Source organism: Alosa sapidissima, chromosome 6, assembly GCF_018492685.1.
Source record: "Alosa sapidissima isolate fAloSap1 chromosome 6, fAloSap1.pri, whole genome shotgun sequence".
Classification (NCBI taxonomy): Eukaryota; Metazoa; Chordata; class Actinopteri; order Clupeiformes; family Clupeidae; genus Alosa; species Alosa sapidissima.
This window is the reverse complement of record NC_055962.1, coordinates 1,257,633-1,278,271: the sequence shown is the minus strand read 5'-3', so window position 1 is coordinate 1,278,271 and position 20,639 is coordinate 1,257,633. Positions and strand designations below refer to the sequence as shown.

At 39.8% G+C, this 20,639-nt stretch overlaps 1 protein-coding gene across 3 annotated transcripts in view; it reads left to right on the top strand.

Moving 5' to 3' along the window:
* enah (ENAH actin regulator) overlaps positions 1 to 20,639 on the top strand; it is a 225,461-nt gene that overhangs the window by 35,881 nt on the left and 168,941 nt on the right. The window lies entirely within an intron of this gene.

Below are 20,639 nucleotides of genomic sequence, written 5' to 3'. Positions count from 1 at the left end.
ATAAAAATTCGTTAAAACGAATAGCATTTTGCAACTTGACAAAACACTGGATTAAATATTGTAGGCACAGGGGAAAACTTGTACATCCATTGGCCCATGGGGAGATCACATGCCAGTTGCCTCTCCCTTCAGTGCTGACTCGTTCGGCTGTGAGCTTGTTTCGCCAAAAAAAACTATTGCAGATATCAATGCGTCTTTGTTCATGGGTTTGGCCTCACAGCAGAGGCTTAGACAACTATGACCCACGTTTTGGTTTCGTAATTTGCCCTACTGCAGTGTAGACAATTGACTGCTTGACAGGTTATTTTTATTTTTCTGTACAATAAACAAATACATCTGCTTTATGCCGCAGAATTACGCACTCGGCCAGCCTATAGAACGGGCACATTTTGGAGAGAATAGAGCAGGGATGTCAAAGTCAAATACATTAGAGGGCCAAAAAACCTTGCTACAAGCCGAGGGCCGGACTAGTTCAATGTTTATTAAAACATATTAAAATGACTGCACGTAACCTATTGAACCAAGACTTGTACTGTATTTTTTTAATGATTAAATGATTAACGACGAAGTGCGGAAATGTACGATTTTTCCCATCCTCACCGACGTAGTCATAAAATTTGTTTAAATGATCATATGATGCCCCCTTGCTGCTTTGTCGTCTACATCAGCCTTTCTCAAACTTCTTTGACCAGAGGCCCAGTCAAGGCATACTTTGGGGTGATAGGGCCCACCTACATGAACCCACCCCCCATCAAATTATCATAATGATATCACACTTATTATTATTTTTATACTATATTGCTATATATGCACTTCAAAACAGTCAATGTTTAAAGTGCTAAGATTGTTCACAAAAGTTTGTGAAAACATGCACATCAGAGTACTGCTTTACTAATGTAAAATATAATTAGGCCTACAATAGTTTAATTGTTTTTGCATTGTTGCATGATGCTTGTATGAGAAATACTTCTCAAAACAACAGCAGTTATATGGGTGCCGTTGTTTTGGGATGTTTCCCTCATGCAAGCATCATACACTGATAGAATATTTATATGCTATTTAATTACATTTAATTTGAATGCCTGAATGTAAGGATTCAGGAAACACAATACCAGCTTTTGTGAATGGTAAATGGCGGATCAGATCATGCGTAAATCACTGATCTGGAGATCTTTAACTAAGACTAATTAATAGCTTTTGGCTGACTTTGATACTTAATGCCAAACAGTGTTTTGTATAGTCTGTGCTCTGTTTTTTATGGAAGTTGCATAAATCCACGTCGTTCTATTAAATGTTGTTTCATAATTAAATAGTCTTCCAATAGGTTGAAGCTTAGCTTTGCTACCAAAGTGCACACGCATGCATTGAATAAACGCTCATACCACGACTTAATTCTATGCCTTTATGTTTGATGACACCAAATTAACAAGTATTTCCTACTAATTGCAGAAATGTTTGTTTTCTTTTTCTGTCCGCGGGCTCCTTGACCAATTGCGCAGCAAATTATCTGAGGATGGCCCGGGAATAATTTCACTCTGCAGACCATTGTCCACATTGCGGACATCGCGGCCCATAGTTTGACAAATGGTGACCTGCATGCTGCCATATTAAGGCTTTTTTACGGTGTGTTTTAGCCGGGTTTTCGCGTGGAAGGCTCTGTAGAAATCTAGCACCCTATTCAACGAAGTTAAACTGAAAGAGCGTGCCGTTCACAGACACCAGAATGAACGAGTTCACAGTAACGTTCTTCAGGCAGTAGTTATACAGTACGTTCAGTTCACGTTCGCTCAAAATATGAACGAGTTCATGAACTTTCGTTCAATGAACGTGCTCAGGCACAACACTGGGGAGGGGGGTAGCTGAAAGTTGACATTTGCCCTGACTGAATACTGATGAATAATGAAGTCGAGGCCCACTTGCGGCGCTGCAGTGAGTTCGTGGGCTACCGTTGCATTGTGGGGAATAGAGTATTGGTGCGTGCAAAACAGCAGCCGGCGGCTGTGGCCTGCGGGCCGGTTCTAATACTAATCAAATATTATCCCGGTGGCCGTAGATAATTCATTCGGGCCTTGACTTTGACATGTCTGGAATAGAGAATGTACGCACGCAAGAATCTGTAGGCTATTTGTGGCTGGTTACCAGCAAACAATGTTTAATGCATTAACTCAAGACGTCAAACATTTTCTAAACAATACAAACAGAAAGGATGCAGCAGGCAGCAAATGTAGAAGAGTCATTTCCAGTGGAAGTGCTGAATGAAGCCCAAAGATATGAAGGCATATCTGGCAAGTTGTTATTTTTTGAATACGTAAATGGTTGGGCTATAGACCTAGTTTGCAAGGAGACATAAAGCATGAGCATGCCACACTATCCACAGCTGTGGTAGCGGGGGGTAGGAGGATTACTGTTAGGATTTATATAAAATTCTTCAACAGAAGGCCTGCCTTGAATGCAGGCTTGCCCAAAAAAAAGGCCTGTGGTTGGGAACAAATGTCTGATGGCCCCCCTGCCCCCCAGCCAACGTGAATCGGGCGGTCAGTTAATAGGCCCATTTAAGGCACGAGCGCATCTGTGAGGCCAAGCCTCACCAAGTAGCCCGTTTGTTTACAACTAACATTACATTTAATTTAACTGCTTATAGGCTATGCTGAAATAGTTTCAACATTTTGAATATCAGTGTCGGGTGAATTAGGAAATGCCTTATGGCTGAAAGCTGCTTGGGATCCCCCTTGTCAAGCAATAACCATACTTAAAGAAAAAGTAAAAATGACATCGCGCATGACAGGCGTCACTGACATAATGCGCAAATAATATAGCCTAGATATTCCAATATATTCGAATACATGTGTTTATTTTAGAGGGGATATTCAAACGTCATTTTTGAGCAATTTTGACAGCCCTAGTCCACTGTGGGCTACGCCAATCGTCTATTAAAACCTTCCACCTAACCCCGGTGAGTGGGGGTCGCTATATTGCGTGTGAAATAGCACCATTGAGTAGCCTATGCGAAATAGCCTCCGGTGTTGTGTGCCTTCTGGTTTCTCCACCTACTGGTTTCCTTGCGTGTGCATGCGCTGCAGCAGTTGTCAGACATTCACAAACAAGTTGTTTTAGGCGGTTTGAAGTCGCTTTTTATATGCCATGAGTGCTCGGCTACATTACAGCCACTCGGACAAAAGACATGTAAAAAATATGTTTTGAAAACTAGCATTAAACTGGATTCGATCACGCAAAAGCAACACACGCGTGACTCTCTCCATCCTGATTCCCCTACTCTTTGAGCCAACTAATATGTTACGCGAATCAATTAACTATTGTAGGCTACCATTAATTAATAACGTAAGCAACACCCAGGTAACATGTTGTCCAGGCTATCTGAAACAAGTGGTTGCCTCTCATCTACAACAACTGGTTACATTGGGCTGCTACAGTCGTCAGTGCACTGTGCACAGTAGGCCTATGCTACTCTTTGTGGTTGATCAACTAAAAATAAAAGATCGTATTTGGTGATGACATTATTGTAGGCCTAGTAGACCTACATTCTGAGAAATTGAATGGTACGAGAAACGATCTACATAGCGCACCAGACCGCAATGTCTTCAAGGGTTGAATAAAGGGAATTTCCAAAATTTAGTGTATTTTTCAAGTCAATAAACATTCTTAATTTTCGAATGTCTTTGTCAGGGAACATCTGACTTTTAAAAAACATAGGCCTGGTAGTCGCTCAGACAAGGAGTTATAAGATAAAGGCAATACCATTTGTGTCACCTAATGCAGTTCAGTGAATTAGCAAGATACCATCAGAAGCCAACAATCATAAACCACAGTGCGCGTGCGCGCTCTCTTCCCTGCGCATGAAGCTGTCTGCGTGTTGTAGGCTAGATTTGCGTGAGTTCTTTCTATCTGCTTTACTTTTGTGAGTTGCGACCACCTAGGCTATGTTATAGACGTTCTATGAGGTACCAGTGTTTAGCTGTGTCACAAAACAATAAGCTTTGTCAGACTACTTTTAAAATGATATTCAGGGCTATATACATTTTAAACAACTCTATCTTACCACTCCCTCTCCCTCTGACCCCCACCACGCTCCCTCACTGAATGCCTCTCTGACTTAAAATTATGGATGCAAAACAATTTTCTCAAGCTCAACACAGACAAAACCGAAATTCTGCTGATTGGCCCTAAAAGCATCCTCACCAAATATCCCCATCTCACTCTCAAAATTGATGGCTCATCTGTCCACTCCACCCTTGTTGTTAAAAACCTTGGCATTCAGCTTGACTCCACCCTTAGCTTTGATCCTCATATCAAATCACTCACTAAGATTGCTTTTTTTCACCTCCGTAACATTGCACGCCTCCGACCCTTCCTCTCTGCTAGTGATGCACAGACTTTGGTTCACTCTTTCATAATGTCCCGTTTAGATTACTGCAACTCACTTTTCCTTGGTCTCCCCACTAAAACCCTTCAAAGACTACAATATATTCAAAACTCTGCAGCTAGGCTCCTCACCCATACCAGACGATCAGCACACATCACCCCCATTCTCCATCAACTCCATTGGCTATCAGTTCCGTCCCGGATCAAATACAAAATACTACTACTCACCTTCAAAGCCCTCCACAACCTTGCTCCCCCCTACATCTGTGACCTCCTGACCCCTTACACGCCTTCCCGCTCGCTCAGATCCTCTGACCAAAACCTCTTGGCTATCCCCCGCTCCAGACTCTCCACCCTGGGTGGCAGGTCCTTCAGTGCCTTGGCCCCCAAACTCTGGAACTCCCTCCCCCAACCCCTTCGTGCCTGTCCTTCTCTCCCTTTCTTCAAAGCACATCTCAAGACCTTTCTGTTTAATGATCACTTCTCCTCCACAACCAACACATAGTTCCTACATATAACTTGTCTTTGTTGTATTGTTTTGTTTGTTTGTTATTGTATTTCCCTGCCTTTGTCTCTGTTGTATTGTTTGTTTGTTTGTTATTGTGTTTCCCTGCCTTCCTACTCTGTAAAGCAACCTTGGGTTTGAGAAAGGCGCTATATAAAATAAACGTATTATTATTATTATTTTTACGAGACACCCTGCTCACTTGAGACCTTTGCCGGTTGTTCCAGCGTCATTGCAGTGTCACTTCCCGCGAGGGAAGCTGGCCAAGTCGAAGCACTGCCCACTGTATAGCGCCGCTTGGCCTCTTTAATGGTCTTTCGTAGGTTGTATGATGCTGCCTTGTAGTCATTTCACCCGTGATAAGTCCTGCATTGTATGTGTTGGTACGCGTTGTTAATTCTGTGCGGACTTGTCTATCGACCCATGGTTTCTGGTTCGACGAGCAAAACAGGTACCAGTCTACGTTGCTTAAGGGTATCCTGCAGCAGGGCTTCGGATTGGTCAATCCAGCACTTGACCTCCTTTGTCATAGGGGGCTCCCTCTGACTTCTCTGTTTATACTTGGGGAGGAGGAAAACAGCGGCATGGTCCGACTTGCCAAAAGCTGGTAAAGATGTTGCTTTGTGACCCTCCTTGAACTGCGTGTAACAGTGGTCAAGTGTGTTCTCTCCTCTCGTCTCCCCACCTGATCTTTTCCCTCGGAGTTTTTTCTTTCTGGGCCTCGGAGGTGCATCCCCGTTTCCATGGAATTCCGATGCGCCTCAAAGTATCTCAGGCGGCCAGGTTGGTTCAGTGGTTAAAACTTTACGAAATAAATTAATGTACTCATATCCGATGTCCCGAAGTGTAATGCTGTCATAAGTAATTAAAGCATCACTTATTTGGATACAATGAGAAATTAAAACTAGATAAAGTAGTAGAAAAATGCACAGTTTAAGTGGATCAACCAAAAAGGCGTCCGAACGCGGCAGCGCCATTGCAACAAGATTATTATTAACATGACCAGTCAAAAAACACACGAGTCTCACTACACACCACACACACACATTCTCTCTTTGTGTCACACACACACACACACACACACACACACACACACACAATAACACTGACCTGCCTGTACATTGCAAACATAGGAAAGATCTGCACACACACACTATGCATGCACACACACACACACAGAGAGAAAGAGAAACACAGGCTGACACAAAAAACGTTCTAATTGATGTCACTAGTCAAAACACACACAGACACAAAGAGGCACATCATTGCAACCTACATATTTGGTGAAGTGTCACCTAGTGGGTATGTGAGTAAGTGTTTCCAATGTATAAAACTTGCAAAAACAAATTGCAAAAACAAACATGTGAGTGCATTGTTGGTTTCCGAAATGGCAAGGGTCGCAGAGCCACACGTGCTCGGGCCCGTCATGGCCGCTTGCGGCTATATTTCATTTTAGAACATCAATGTAGATCTAATTAGAAAAAAAGCCATAAGCTATTTTAAGTTAGAATGAAAAACTCATGCAGTGCCATTTTTAGAGATGGGTTTTTATTGTAGGCCTAGGTCTTTAACTAGGCTTTCTTTGTTGATTAGCAAAGACTGTGTAACCGATTGGCCGAAGTAAGCTATTAATACTTGGGAAAATATCCTTTGAACAGACATCAACATTCACGATCAGTGAGGAACAGGAGTTACCAGCACTTACTTTACTCCTAATTTGCTATGCAAACAGTGATTTCGGGGTCTTCGATGGCTCGTCCATAATGTGCGCTGGCTGTGTTTTGACGGGTGTTTGGCGGGGCTTGGATTTAAACATGGAAACAATTTCATCATAAATTACTTTCAGGGGCTTCTTTAAAGGGCATGCTAATAACACCATAATCGACTGAATCAATGAAAGCTTATTTCCATGACAGTAGCCACTGAGACAGGCCAAGAGCTAGTCTGGGAAAAACCCTGACGTACTTCCGGCAAATTCGAGATTCGCTCTGAAAGTCCGTCTGGCCAAGAACCCATTCTAGCCCATTTCCAATTTTCCTAGATCGAGGCACCAATCAGAACCCTTGAGGCGGGCTTTACACGATGACAATAGCGCACCCTGTTGAAGAAGCCGGGTTTTAAAAACAAAAAACAATCTTGAAGCTGATATCACGTTGGTTTAAGACAGGGAGTTAGAAGTTTCTTAACTGCTTCCTTATGTTGGAATATGCAACATTGTACAAACATGTATGTAAGGTATACCTATGTGATATCTGCAACAGTGGTAGGCTACTGAAAACGGTTTGATATTCTGTTCATTTATAGGACTATAGCAGCTGGACACGTAGCCGACAGAAAACACATAGGCTACTTTTGAATTGGTGTGCTATAACTCGAACTCTACACTTCAGTGTTTGCCTTGAAACAATTCCGGCATAATGGCTATGAACGTTTCAGTCTCTCGTCCCCCTTTCCTGCTTTATATGTCCCGGTCAGCCAGAAAGGACGAATGAAACAAAATGCTCGTTTGAACGTGAACGGTTTTGTTCAGAGCTGAAAATGCAATTGTGTTTGACAGAGGGCAGATGTAAATTGCTAGTGACAAAATAAATCACAGGTGTTTGTAGACCAAATCCATGCATATATCTTAAATAGTATAACTGTATAAGTAATTGTTGCAAAACTACAGCCCTTTGAAACTTCAAGTCATTTTAAGCATTGTGGTGAACAATCCTTTTTGTTCAACTTCCAACATTATTGGCTCTTTTGGTATTTCACACACAGTGAAACTATGTGAATAGAAGTACATTTTCCTGTTGAATTAAAAAATCCAATCGGAACAGACGTATCTTGTGTACTTTCCCCATCACATATATGTATTATAAGGTCCTGTCCATGCATTAACTTTGGTTGTTATCATTTTCATATTTTCAGAGCATTTTTATTAAATTGGGCTTGATTTTCAAAAAGCCTGTTTTCATCTTCTCATTTCACCACGTGGTCAGATTTTTTTAAAAATTTTACCATATATCATTCTGTATGTGAGGATAATCTGCCCAAAATTTGGGCTTGTTGCGGAGTTTCTTCATTGAGATAAGATTTTTTTTAAATATTGTCTATAAATCCACTGAATTTGTACTGGATCTGGTGCTCTTTTAATACAATGGAAGTCAATGTAAGAGTAAGAGAGTCACTTGTTTGCTGCACATATCCAATCTAAACACACAGTTTATGGTTCATAGTTGAATTTGTCATACATAAATCTTATTTAGAGAAAATAAACTGATCAAGTAAATTATACACACATAAGACTGACTGGTCATCATACATGCAGCAAGAGGATTTAACATAATTACCATCTTTGTAATGAGTTTTCTACACCAGCTTAAACCAGTCTTCAACCATCAGTGCCTATGTGAGTACTTTAATAATTACTAGCCAGCTGGTTAGGCAAAGTCTATATCCACCGTCATATGCATGGGATGCAGTCCTCTGTGATACATAGACAACGAGCATCAAGTGGCCGTGGCCCACTGGTTAGCACTCTGGACTTGTAACCGGAGGGTTGCCGGTTTGAGCCCCGACCAGTGGGCCGTGGCTGAAGTGCCCTTGAGCAAGGCACCTAACCCCTCACTGCTCCCCGAGCGCCGCCGTTGTAGCAGGCAGCTCACTGCGCCGGGATTAGTGTGTGCTTCACCTCACTGTGTGTTCACTGATTGTGTTTCACTAATTCACCGATTGGGTTAAATGCAGAGACCAAATTTCCCTCACGGGATCAAAAAAAGTATATATACTTATACTTACTTAAGATGGAGATCAGTGCTTTGTCTCCATGTGATCTGGGAAAGAAGTTGGAAAATGAATGTCATAAAAGAACATATTCAAGAAACAATGGGTTTCTAAAATTCAGTTCATCAAGGTATTTCACTTGATGAAGATGACCATGTGTGTTTCCATCACAAGTATTCATAACAAGGTTTGAGGACTCGTGGGTCCAAGAGGCATTTGTAAAAAGATGATAAATAATCGTTAGTATTGATTTTTCTGCATCTGACAATGCACTTAATTTTAGAAACCCCTTTTTACTTGAATATGTTCCTTTATTACATTCATTTTCCAACTTCTTTCCCAGATCACATGGAGACAAAGCACTGATCTCCATCTTGATGCTCTTTGTCTATGTATCACAGAGGACTGCATCCCAAGCAAATGACAATGGTCATAGACTTTGCCTAACCAGCTGGCTAGAAATTATTAAAGTGCTCACATAGGCACTGATAGGTTGAAGCTAGTGTAGAAAACTCATTACAAAGATGGTAATTATGCTAAATCCTCTTGCTGCATGTATGATGTCCAGTCAGTCTTATGTGTGTATAATTTACTTGATCAGTTTATGTATGAGTAGTATGTTGTAATAATTATTTGTAGAAATTCAACTATGAACCATAAACTGTGTGTTTAGATTGGATATGTGCAGCAAACAAGTGACTCTCTTACTCTTCCATTGATTTCCATTGTATTAAAAGAGCAATTGGTGCAAAGCAGGGGCGGCATGCAAGGCAAAATTCAGAGGGGGGCACAATCAGGCAATTTTTTTCGGGGGGGGTTCCCTGGTGATTTCTCCCCCAGGAGATTTTGAAATTCTGGCTGCTAAACATACCATTTCAATGCAGTTTGGGAGGGACAGAAATACCTTAACAGAGCAAGCAGCAACCATCCTCTATCTGAGGACTAAGCTAAAGTATCTATTTTGTAAGTTAATGTAAAACACATAGGTTGGTGAAAGAACTATAAGCTTAAATTCAGCTCATTAAAGCATGTTTAGACACACACATTTACACTTAGGCCTACTACACATGATTTTAAAAACAGCATCATTGCAGTTGTTATGATTTGATTGATATGTGACCTAAGAACAATCTTACTTTAAAAAAGTTGCTGAGGTCTGACTTTGTGGTGCTCAGAAATTAAATTATTTTAATCTTAATACATGTGATGAAGGACTTTGAAAGAAGTTTGACAGGTTTCAGTGCTGAGTAAGGTTAACCCTAAGTATTTGAATATTTTACTAGTAATATATTTTTCATGTCCATTATGGCAAGCAATAGGCTAGGCTACCTCATTTGTAAGTTGCTATCCGCAAATCATGAGCAAGTGACCTAATAACCTAAGTTATGAGCACGAGAGAGACTATTATACTTTCTTGCCCTCTACATCACGGTCATAGCGATCCTAAATAAAACAACTTTAAGCCTCCTTTTGAACGGGTAGCCTATCCCTTTTCATTACATGAATTAGCAGCCAGATACGTGAAGAGAACAAGTGGAGAAACATCCAACCTTGGTAGGCCTAATGTTATTAAGTTGGATTTTGTAGTAACTGCAAATCTAACACCCTCGTTTATGAAACTGGAAACAATTGAACCAGGAGACTTTGCCAAATATTTGTAATATTTGTAAGAGTAGCCTAGGCTACGTTATACTGACACCATGTAGGCTAACGTTAACGTAATGCTCTGAATTCGCGGCCAACATCAAATCCATAGTTCTAACTATTTGATCATCAAGTCAAAATTTCCTGGTCAACTACAAATAATTCCACTACTTTTTATTGCTTAGCTAGACTACTTACCACTTCAATACCATTGACTGTATCTGTTTAAACTGTAACTGTAACAGTTCAACTGTTCAAACTGTAGCCTAAAGTTAACTGTAACAGTTCAACACAAGCAAAACATTGCGAGCTCAATGCACTTGTGAGTTGTTACGGGAACATACACAGACACCAATTTTAGGAAAAGGGCTGTTGACTGGTCTTCAGCTATTTTGCTACGGTTTATTACACATTTAGAAGAATACATTTGAGTCGTTATAGGCTCTGGCTTATTATGGAGCATAATAGGAACAAAGTTATGATCAAAAAAATATCAGGGACGAAAAATCCGAGGGTGCCCGTGCCCCCTTAACTTCAATGGGCATGACGCCACTGGTGCAAAGTGGTACTGCAGATAAAGTACAAATTCATTGGATTTATAGACAATATTTGTAAAAAATCTTATCTCAATGAAGAAACTCAGCAACAAGCCCAAATTTTGGGCAGATGATCCTCTCATACAGAATGATATATGGTAAAATTAAAAAAACCCTGTTAACTGTCCACGTGGTGAAATGAGAAGATGAAAACGGGCTTTTTTAAAATCAAGCCCAATTTAATAAAAATGCTCTGACATGATAATGTTAACAACCAAAGTTAATGCATGGACATGACCTTATAATCCGTACATGAGTGGGAAAAAAATCTGATGAATTGGTGTCACATACTTTTTGAATGAGAAGCCCTCAATGGTGGTGATGTTTTTTTCACATATTGAATTTATAGCCATTTTCAGAGCTTTGCAGAGGGGGAATTACACAAGATACACCTGACTTGATTGAATTGTTTAATTCAACAGGAAAATGTACTTCTATTCACATAGTTTCAATAATGTGTGTGAAATACCAAAAGAGCCAATTATGTTGGAAGTTGAACAAAAAGGATTGTTCACCACAATGCTTAAAATGACTTAAAACTTCAAAGGGCTGTCATTTTGGAACCATTAGTGATACAGATATACTATTTAAGATTTATGCATAGGTTTTGGTCTACAAACACCTGTGATTTTTTTTTTTTTCAGATTTTTTGGGAGAGGGTGACCTGCCAGCCACTGGGTGATTTGACACGGAATGACCCAAATATTCGTAAAACAAATAGCAATTGGAATAGAAAAATAGAAAAAATGGAAAAGAAATACACGCATTTTTGCCAGGTGAGACGACCCCCCCCTCCAACTCGAACTCAAGCAGGATCTTCCGACAAAAATGTACATTTCTTTGCTAGGAGAGAAGGAGATAGAGAGTGCATGCATAGCCTAAGTGACGATTATTTCTGGTGGCAGCAGAGTAATGGATACCTACAAGAATTGTTTCGAATAAGACAAAAAAAAAGATGTAGGCAACAAATGAAATGTAGGTATCTGCGTGCAGCGGGTAAAGTGAAATAGATCAACCTATTCTGTTCTTGCTGTTTGTCTGAAACTATAGAAAGTGCTGAAACTATAGAAAGCCCTAGACGAATAGGCTAGATGATGGGCCCTGATTAGAAAATATTTCTTAATTTAGTGTTATCAAATAAAGAGACATGCAATTAGGGGTAGTGGTGTCAGCGCTCATTCAATGTATGTGCACGTATGCGCAAGTAAAACTAAACCACTGGAGATGAAGTGTGTAGAAGCAACAAACAACGTTATTTAAAAGAACGAGCAAAGCGGATCCTTGCTGTCCATGAAAACAGCATAGAGACTGGCTAGTCTAATCCAAAAATGGAAATAACAGGTCTTTGAATTGACACGCGAAATGTAGGCCTATAGTAGCAAATATCGTAGCAAATAGCCTATGGTAATGACGCAGCTTTAAAACATTTATTTCACTCTCGCTGGAGAACGGGCTGTTGTGCAAACAAATGAATTAGGGTGATCTGCTTCTCCGTTCACCAAAACCTATGGTCTTGCTAACCCATCCGCGCAATAAATAATTTCTGAAAGGTTCTCTCCATTGTTAACGTGCAACATTTCTCCATGTGGGGTAGTGTCAAGCAGTGAAGTAATGTCCTACTGCAGGTCGGCAATGTTCAGACAGAAGACGGGCACTGCTTTCTGTGTTAAAATGGTGTTTTTAGCAGTCAATTTATTTATTTTTTCCTGGGGAGAAACCCCTGGACATCACATCATCCGCACCCCCTCTCAGAAAATACTTCCAACGTCCCTATCGTGACCTCATGAGCTAAACCATTAATGAAAGCAAAACAAACATAAACAAAGCAGCCAGTTGCTTCTTCATAAAATCAATAAGACACCTTCATTAACAATAACAAGTTTTATCGCGAGACTGCGTGTCGTTTGGAGCAGTGTATCGGTAGGTTATATTAAAAGCAAACGATTTTCAGTTTGCTTCGGGATTTAGGCCTAGCCTAATTCACTTTTGAATTATTTGATTATAGTGCTAAATGTTGGGACTGTCGCAGGAGACGTACTGTAGGCCTATCAGCCATCGAAATGAAAGCTCATCGGGGGAATATTGTGGAAACAACTGAAAAATTGTTGGGTAGGCTAAATATATGGCCCATACTGTAGTGCGCATAGACTCAAAGCGGCAAAAGCCGACGTTCCTAACCCTGCTCACAAGTGCCACCTGGTGGTTGTTTGGGTCATTGTAGCTTTACTGGGGAAATATAAACAAAAGACGCGTGATCAACACGTGAGGTCACGTGTGTGTATATATGTTATTCTCCCATTCGAAAAATCCTAAGATACCGGATCTCAAAGATGACAGCTTTTTTGTAGGTGAATTTCAGAGGTCTATGAACTACAAAAAATCTATTGATTGTGGTAATGAATATAGTATGTGTGTGTGTGTGTGTATATATATATATATATATATATATATATATATATATATATATATATATATATATATATCAGAGGAGGCAGAGAAAAATAAAAAATATATAAAGTGAATTACTAATCTGATAAATTACTGTTAATATTACTATTTGAACACTTCTGACACATTTGAATGAACAAAATCGTTCCCCTAGGTCAAAATGCCAACAGCACCCCCTATCGCAATTGAAAATTACTGTATGGAGAAGCTTCCTCCAGCAGCTCATTGTAAACGCCTCTGACCCCAGCGGCTCGTGAATCACGCCGTTTTCAATGGCCAAGGGAGGTAGCTCCTCCGTACAGTAATTTTCAATTGCGATAGGGGGTGCTCTTTTTAGCGGCAACGCTGAACTAATGAGCAGCTAGCTGCTCTGCAAGCAAGAACGTTATCTGCAGTCATACAACTTGCTCCTGAAATAAACAGTACAATGGAATCAGAGGACAATGTCCATCTTTTATACATTCAAATACAGTGCAAAGGTTAGGATCAAAGCAGGAAGACCAGTTCCAAAAATGAAGGATGGTAAGGCTAGTGAAAGCTACTCAATGCTACGTAGTATGACAAATAGCCTACCCATGACTAACTGGTAACGTTAGCACTGGTCTGTCACAAACGTGGACAGTTCAGGGTTTTGGTGATAAAACATTTTCGGATAGTTATGCGTTGTTATAATCATCCAAGTTATACCTCAACTAAACAATTGTTAAAAAATATTCTTGTTGTTAATATGTTCTTGTTTTCACCGTTCTAACTGTATCTTTGGATGGTTACATTGTTAATGAATGTTTCAGACCATGATGCATTCCTTTAATGACGTCTTCAATAACATTTGCAACCTGTCTTTAAATTATAGCAATTTGGCTTTAAAAACAATAACATGTTACAAACTAGAAATGCAATTCCAAGGAATTACCAGTGCATGAAAATGCTAAAGTTGTGATGTAAAATATCATGTATAGTTAAAACAGATAATACAGAGATGGTTACTACGGTGATGCTAGGATAGATATGGTGGTTGCATAGCTTAATAAAAGTTGATAGTTTAAAAGTAGACTGTTTAAAAGCTGAAAGTAGATAGTTTAAAAGTTGTTGATAGACAGTAGATAGTTTAAAAGTTGTTGATAGACAGCTAGTTTAATAGATAGATAGTTTAATGATAGTTTAAAAGTAGACCGTTTAAAAGTTGAATGTAAAAAGTTCAGAAGTTTAATGGGTTACATTGTTTAACAGTGGATTATTGTAGTGAGGACTTTTATTTTGAAACAGTTTTGGGCAGAGGAAACGGTTGAATAGGATGTGTAGTCTTAATTGACCCAGATTGTATGCTTAAAGCCTGAGGCTGCAGGTGGTCTGAACACCTGCCATAGGATTCTAATTGCTTAATGGCCGTATTATGATGTCATAATCGGCAATGTTAAGTCTATGGGGATTTTTAAAAAGTTTTTCTTTAATAGTTTAAAAAGTATAAAAGTTTCAAAGTTGAAAAGTCATACCAACCCGATCTGTTTGAAGACCAACGTTACAAAGTTTGAATGAAGTTTCTAAGTTAAACTGTTGAAGAGAAATTGCGTACGGAAAAAGTGGTAAGCGGAATAATAATAAGAAGAAGTTTTTGAAGTTGCCTAGGAAGAACAGTACAGTGCATTTTCATGCACTGTAATAACCATATATTTAAGGTCTATTTTTAATGGTAAATAGTTACATGGTTTTATAAAACAAGTGTCTATTTTTAGTATTATAGACTTTTTTGCATATGTATTACATTGAGCAAAACCTCCAGACTTTCCATATTTTTGCACATCTGGAAAACAGTATTTCATAACTAGACCTACATATCTTCCCTGACTTCCCAGACCTAAATTTACATTTATTTACATTTATTAATTTAGCACTATTATCCAAAGTGACTTATATATTTAAATTATATTACAAAGTCTATTGTCCCTGGAGGAGTTTGGGGTTAAGTGCCTTGCTCAAATGCACAATGGTGAAAGCCAAGAATTGAACCCACAACTTCTGGCTGCTGCATGCTAGCCTAGCTCCTTAGGTCAGACCCCCCCCCTAAGAATGTCAGAACAGCTTTATTGCACAACATTGCCAGTTAAAATGCTACATAGTACATACTGCTGCTATAAATGTGTCTGGCTAGGCGGCCTACATACTCGTTCACATATGCCACCAACACCATCACAACCTCACATTTGCCACTAACACCCCCCCCCCCCGTCATCTACTTCCTGAATTTTTGGTCACCGATACCCGGGACACCGAACCACCGGGGCACATGAAATTTGGTGGGTATGTAGCCCCACTAGACTTTTACAGAAAAATTTTGTTTCGTCCCCGGGGGCCCCTGAACCGCAAAAAAAGCAGTTTTAGCATTTAGTGACTGTACACTCATTGGCCTGTAGATGGCGGTGCACACATATACACATGCACACACACACACAGGCACCCACATACTATCGGTATTAGAACGGCCGATACATAATTACAAATTCAGTAGCATTAAAAGAAAGCCAAAATAAATATTCATTATCATCATCATGGCTGCATTTCCAGTATTGGCGATAAGTAGTCGTTTGTCCACTAGATGGCGCATCGCAGTGAGACGTAATTTTGTTGGAAGTTAAAAGTGGGTTGGAAAAACAATGGACGCTTCTTACAAGGACTGTAGTTTACCGCAGAGAACGTCTAATTAGGATAGGATGATGTTCACATGAAATGTAATTCCCATTTCTTCTTGAAGCCGAAATAAATCTGAGGATGTTTATCGGACATGCTTGGTTTTTACTGCAGGTACGTTAATCTTATAATATCAATAAGGACCTAGGTAATGTTACCGTTAGCGTTGGTTGAGTGATGGAGGCCAATTTGATTGATTGCATTTGTAGAAAACTATAAATGCGGTTATACCAAGCAAATTGATACAGCACTGTAATTGTATCTTTCGACTGTCATTTGTTGCACGTGCTACAAAAATCATTCTGTGCAATGGAAGATTTACCAACGTTACACCGGTCTGATACAGTTTTGCCTACATGCGTGAGACTGAGACGCCTGTTTATTTTGTTTTAAGTGCGTGCAGGGTGTGAGAGGGGAATCGATGTGCTTTGATTCCATCTTGGTAGTTGTAGTCTGTGAAATTAAAAAGCTTGTGTGTGTGAAGTATCCAAACAATGACACCTTAATTTCATTATGGCTGCTTTAGCAACACACCTTTAGCTACTATGTAGTGGGTCCCATTTAGAAGTGGCTACTTCATTCGTGCTTTCCTTGACTCATGGAGCTGCGTGAATTTTATTACAACTTTTCGCCACGATATGGCAGTTTAAGTCCACTTGATAGCCTACTGTAAGGCGTAAGCCATTGGTTTCCAAAGGAGATTTTATTTGTGTCGCCAGCCTATTGTCGAAAATAGCCTATTGACAATTTATGTTGTAAATAGGCCTACCTTATAAGCCTACCTGTAGCTTAGGGAAGCTAACAGCTTTCTATTAGGAGCTAGTTTGTTAGTTACAGTTTTGTCATAACTCCCTGATGCATTTTTGCATTTAGAATAGCCAGAGCGTGGATATCTCAATCGGAAAATTAAACTATATCGGGTGCCTATGGACTAGGCTGGGTGAACCCAGCCTGATCTGCCCGCTATTTATTTTTTTGATTTCTTAAAGGAACCATATGTAAGATTGTGGCCAAAACTGGTACTGCAATCACTTTCAAATTACTGTATCCCCTCCCCCTCCCCCCTGATTCGAGGTTGCCAACCCGGATGCCGAAACACTACCAACGTGATTAGTACATAGGTGGAAGGTGGTAACCTGACCCAAGCCAGTTGAATGTCGTTCCGCTTAGCTCCGCCTAGCTTCACTCACATCCATCTGGGACCTCTTCCATTGAGAGTGATTTCTCCAACCAACTTTATGGTTTAGCCAATCAGGACGCAGGGCGGGAGTTTCATAGATGTGACATAGCGTAGAAGCGACCGTGAGTCTGTTATTAGTGTCACGGGTTGGCTTCGATGTGAGTGGTTGAAGTAGCACGTCAATAGATGACGGACAAGTGGCTTATTCAATCATATGCAAGCATTTTTTGATTAGGCCCAGCCTTCTGAAGCAACACTTCAATGGATCGGTTCCAGATGGATGAGTGGAGCTAGGCGGAGCGAAATTCATCTGGCTATTGCCAGGTTAGGAAGGTGGCGCTTCAGGCCACAACATGACATGACACACAACATGACATGACAAAACACAACATCAACATCAGTTGAGGGCTGCAACTTCACTTTTTAAAATGACAATATCCTGGCCGGACTACTGTTGTCAGTGATATAAGTATTTGAAATGAACATGATTTCTTAATGTCTAGTGACATACCAGGGCCATTTTATGATTAATTAAAATACATTTCTTACATACGGTTCCTTTAAAAGATTGAGCTTGGTCTGGTGAAAGCCAGACTAGCCATGGACCTCAGTTACACAATGCAAGGGAACATGAATCAGCCTATATTTGCACGAACAATAACGGACAACAGCTCTTCAACTTTGGCCCGTTAAAATGTGTATGAACAGTCTAGCGACGCATTTCATCAAGGCCCATTTGGACATGTCAGTTATTTGCACCACTGGTTAGATGTAAAACAGCATTTCGTTTCAGACTACTGTTACTTAATTTGTGCATTAACAATAACGTTTCAGACTACTGTTACTTAATTTGTGCATTGACAATAAAGTATTACATGAACTAAAGATGACTAAAATCTTATGTAGAAGAAGAAACATTCACAAAAAATCCATCCATCCAAAAATGACCTTTGTTTTTGATAGCTGTTGAAAACGGCATGGAACTGACAGAGATGTTTTTGTTTATAAATAAATAAATAAATAAATAAAACATTATGCTGATACCTTTTGCTTTTCCCAAATACAATGTAGCCTACAGGTGTAAGTGACATTTCATCAATCCAGTTGCAATGGATGAACTCTGATGAACTGCCCTACTTGTGATTGTTTAGAGATTTTAAAGGTTTTATAACAATGCTATATCTTCTTTGGCTATTCTACAATCTGTTCACCTTTTCAGCACCAGTAGGCTACTTTATGTGCAGCCGCGCACACACACACTCAGGCATGCCAAACAAGCATACACAAAAGTTTCAAGAGTGAGGGATGGAGTAAAATATGGAGACAAATTGCAGTGTGATTTATTTTCGCGGAACGGATGTACAGGACTGAGCGGCGGTCATATTTTGTACCCCTATGCGGTACATCTAGTTTTGTTAATTTATGTAGCAATAAGATTTTGTAGCAATAAGATTATGTTCAATTATATGAGTCACGTTTAATGGAAACGCATTTGCAACATCAGAGCATGGCAGTCTATGGAAAAATAGTACATGTAGGCCTTAATCTATCCTGAAATATTAAATATATATAAAAAAAATCGGCAGACAGGGGCAGCTCTATTTTCTATGTAATTGAAGTAATTCCAATGGCATCCCGAGGGGGTACTCTATGATGATGCAAAGCAATTACCTTAGGCTTAGGAGTTCATCTCTGATAATCTATGATAGGCATACTATTGTAATATTCAAGGATACAAGGATACAAGGAAGTGTATTGTCACATGCATATAGTTACTGGAAGTAAGAAATGCAGTGAAATTATGTCTGGTGTCAGCCTATTTGTGCATTTATTGTGGGGTAAAAAGTGCAGTAGAAGAGGGGTTTAGTAGATTAAGTGGCAAGGTCTGCATAAGAAAGGTGGGGGAGGATTGGAATTGGGGGGGGGGGGGGAGGGCACCAACAAGGAAGAAACCACCAAGGAAGAAACCTTGGGCAGATCCACGGCTCAAGGGGCTAACCCAACTGCCAGGGGTCTTGGTGTGTGTTGGGGGGATGACAGGGGAGATGGGATAGTGTGCTGTGTATGTGGGGAGAGGGCAGTGTGCAATATGTGTGTTGGAGATATTCTATTCTCATTCTGCGTTGGTAATAGTTGGAAAGAAATGTAAAAAGAGATGAATGAGCTGAATGAATTAACTGACCAGACTGCAAGTTATGATGCATAGAAATATTGGTTTGTCCACCTTGTGTCATATGAGTTTGCCATGCATTGAAATACTAGGCTATACTATCTGTGGGCAGGTCATGGTTGGGAATTGATGTTATCTATTTTTTTGGGTGTTGTAGCCTATGTTTTAGAATAAGTGAAGTGATACTTTTTGTGTCCTCTCCTGCACGCTTGCATGGTCTGATCTACTCCTCATGCATCTAATATTTTCCAAATTAAGCACTTACTGTATTGAACAGAAGAGAGTGGACTAAGGTCAAGTAGTTGAAAGAAAAAATACACAACTAACTTATACCTGATTTAAAAAAAGTGTTGACACAACTGTGAAACTGTATAAAAACATTAATGTGTCATTTGAAAAACAATATTGCTGACATAAAATATTTTATAATGTTTCTTTACATGGAAAGATTCTCTTGACTTAAATACATTTTGTTATTTATAAATGATTGAACTCTCTTTTGTGGATACACTGTTTCAGTTATGTGAAGTCAGTATGTGATATAAATATTGCTAATTGAAATTCAAGAGAATAAATGTCTAAAGTCTAATAGCATTACACTTTGTTGGATATGTTTTGTCTCTCTTTTCAAGAATGACTGACTGAGATCCTGGTTTGAATAGTGTGTTTATACTTGCCGGCTGGCTTATTGAATAATAGTGAGGGTTGCGGTGTGTTGTGTGCAATAATGTTTGTAAGGATGCTGAAGTGAATTAAAGTGTTTATTTAGAGAATATGTACCTTTCAAAAGAGCAAGGACAAGGACAATTTGAATTTGCGTTTTTTCCAAAGCTGAACTGATTTCCTGCCCTTAGTGAGTAATGTTGTAATGATCCAAAGGAACTAGAGCTGCTTTCCTTTCAGCTTATTTATCATCGTATCTTAAGATGATAAATAAACGGATTGTCCTCACTTATACAGTACATTACATGTTAGTCTTGTATTCCAGTCCTCAAAACAAACCTGTTGGTATGAATTTTGTAACAGCGGGTCACTGGCAGAGTTGATTTAGAGCGGAAGCAGAGCACAATTTTGCGGCGAAGAGGTGGAAAAGAGAGAGGACGATGCTCTGTTGAACAGTAATAATACTGTGCAGTGAATTCATCTTCCTCAAGGATGATTCTCCCCCAACAGCTGCTAGAGTCTGCTTCAGCGCTTGTTGCCAGGTTACCCTTCATCACTGTGAGCGTTGGAGGGGGATGTTGTGGGGGTTTCAGCACTCTA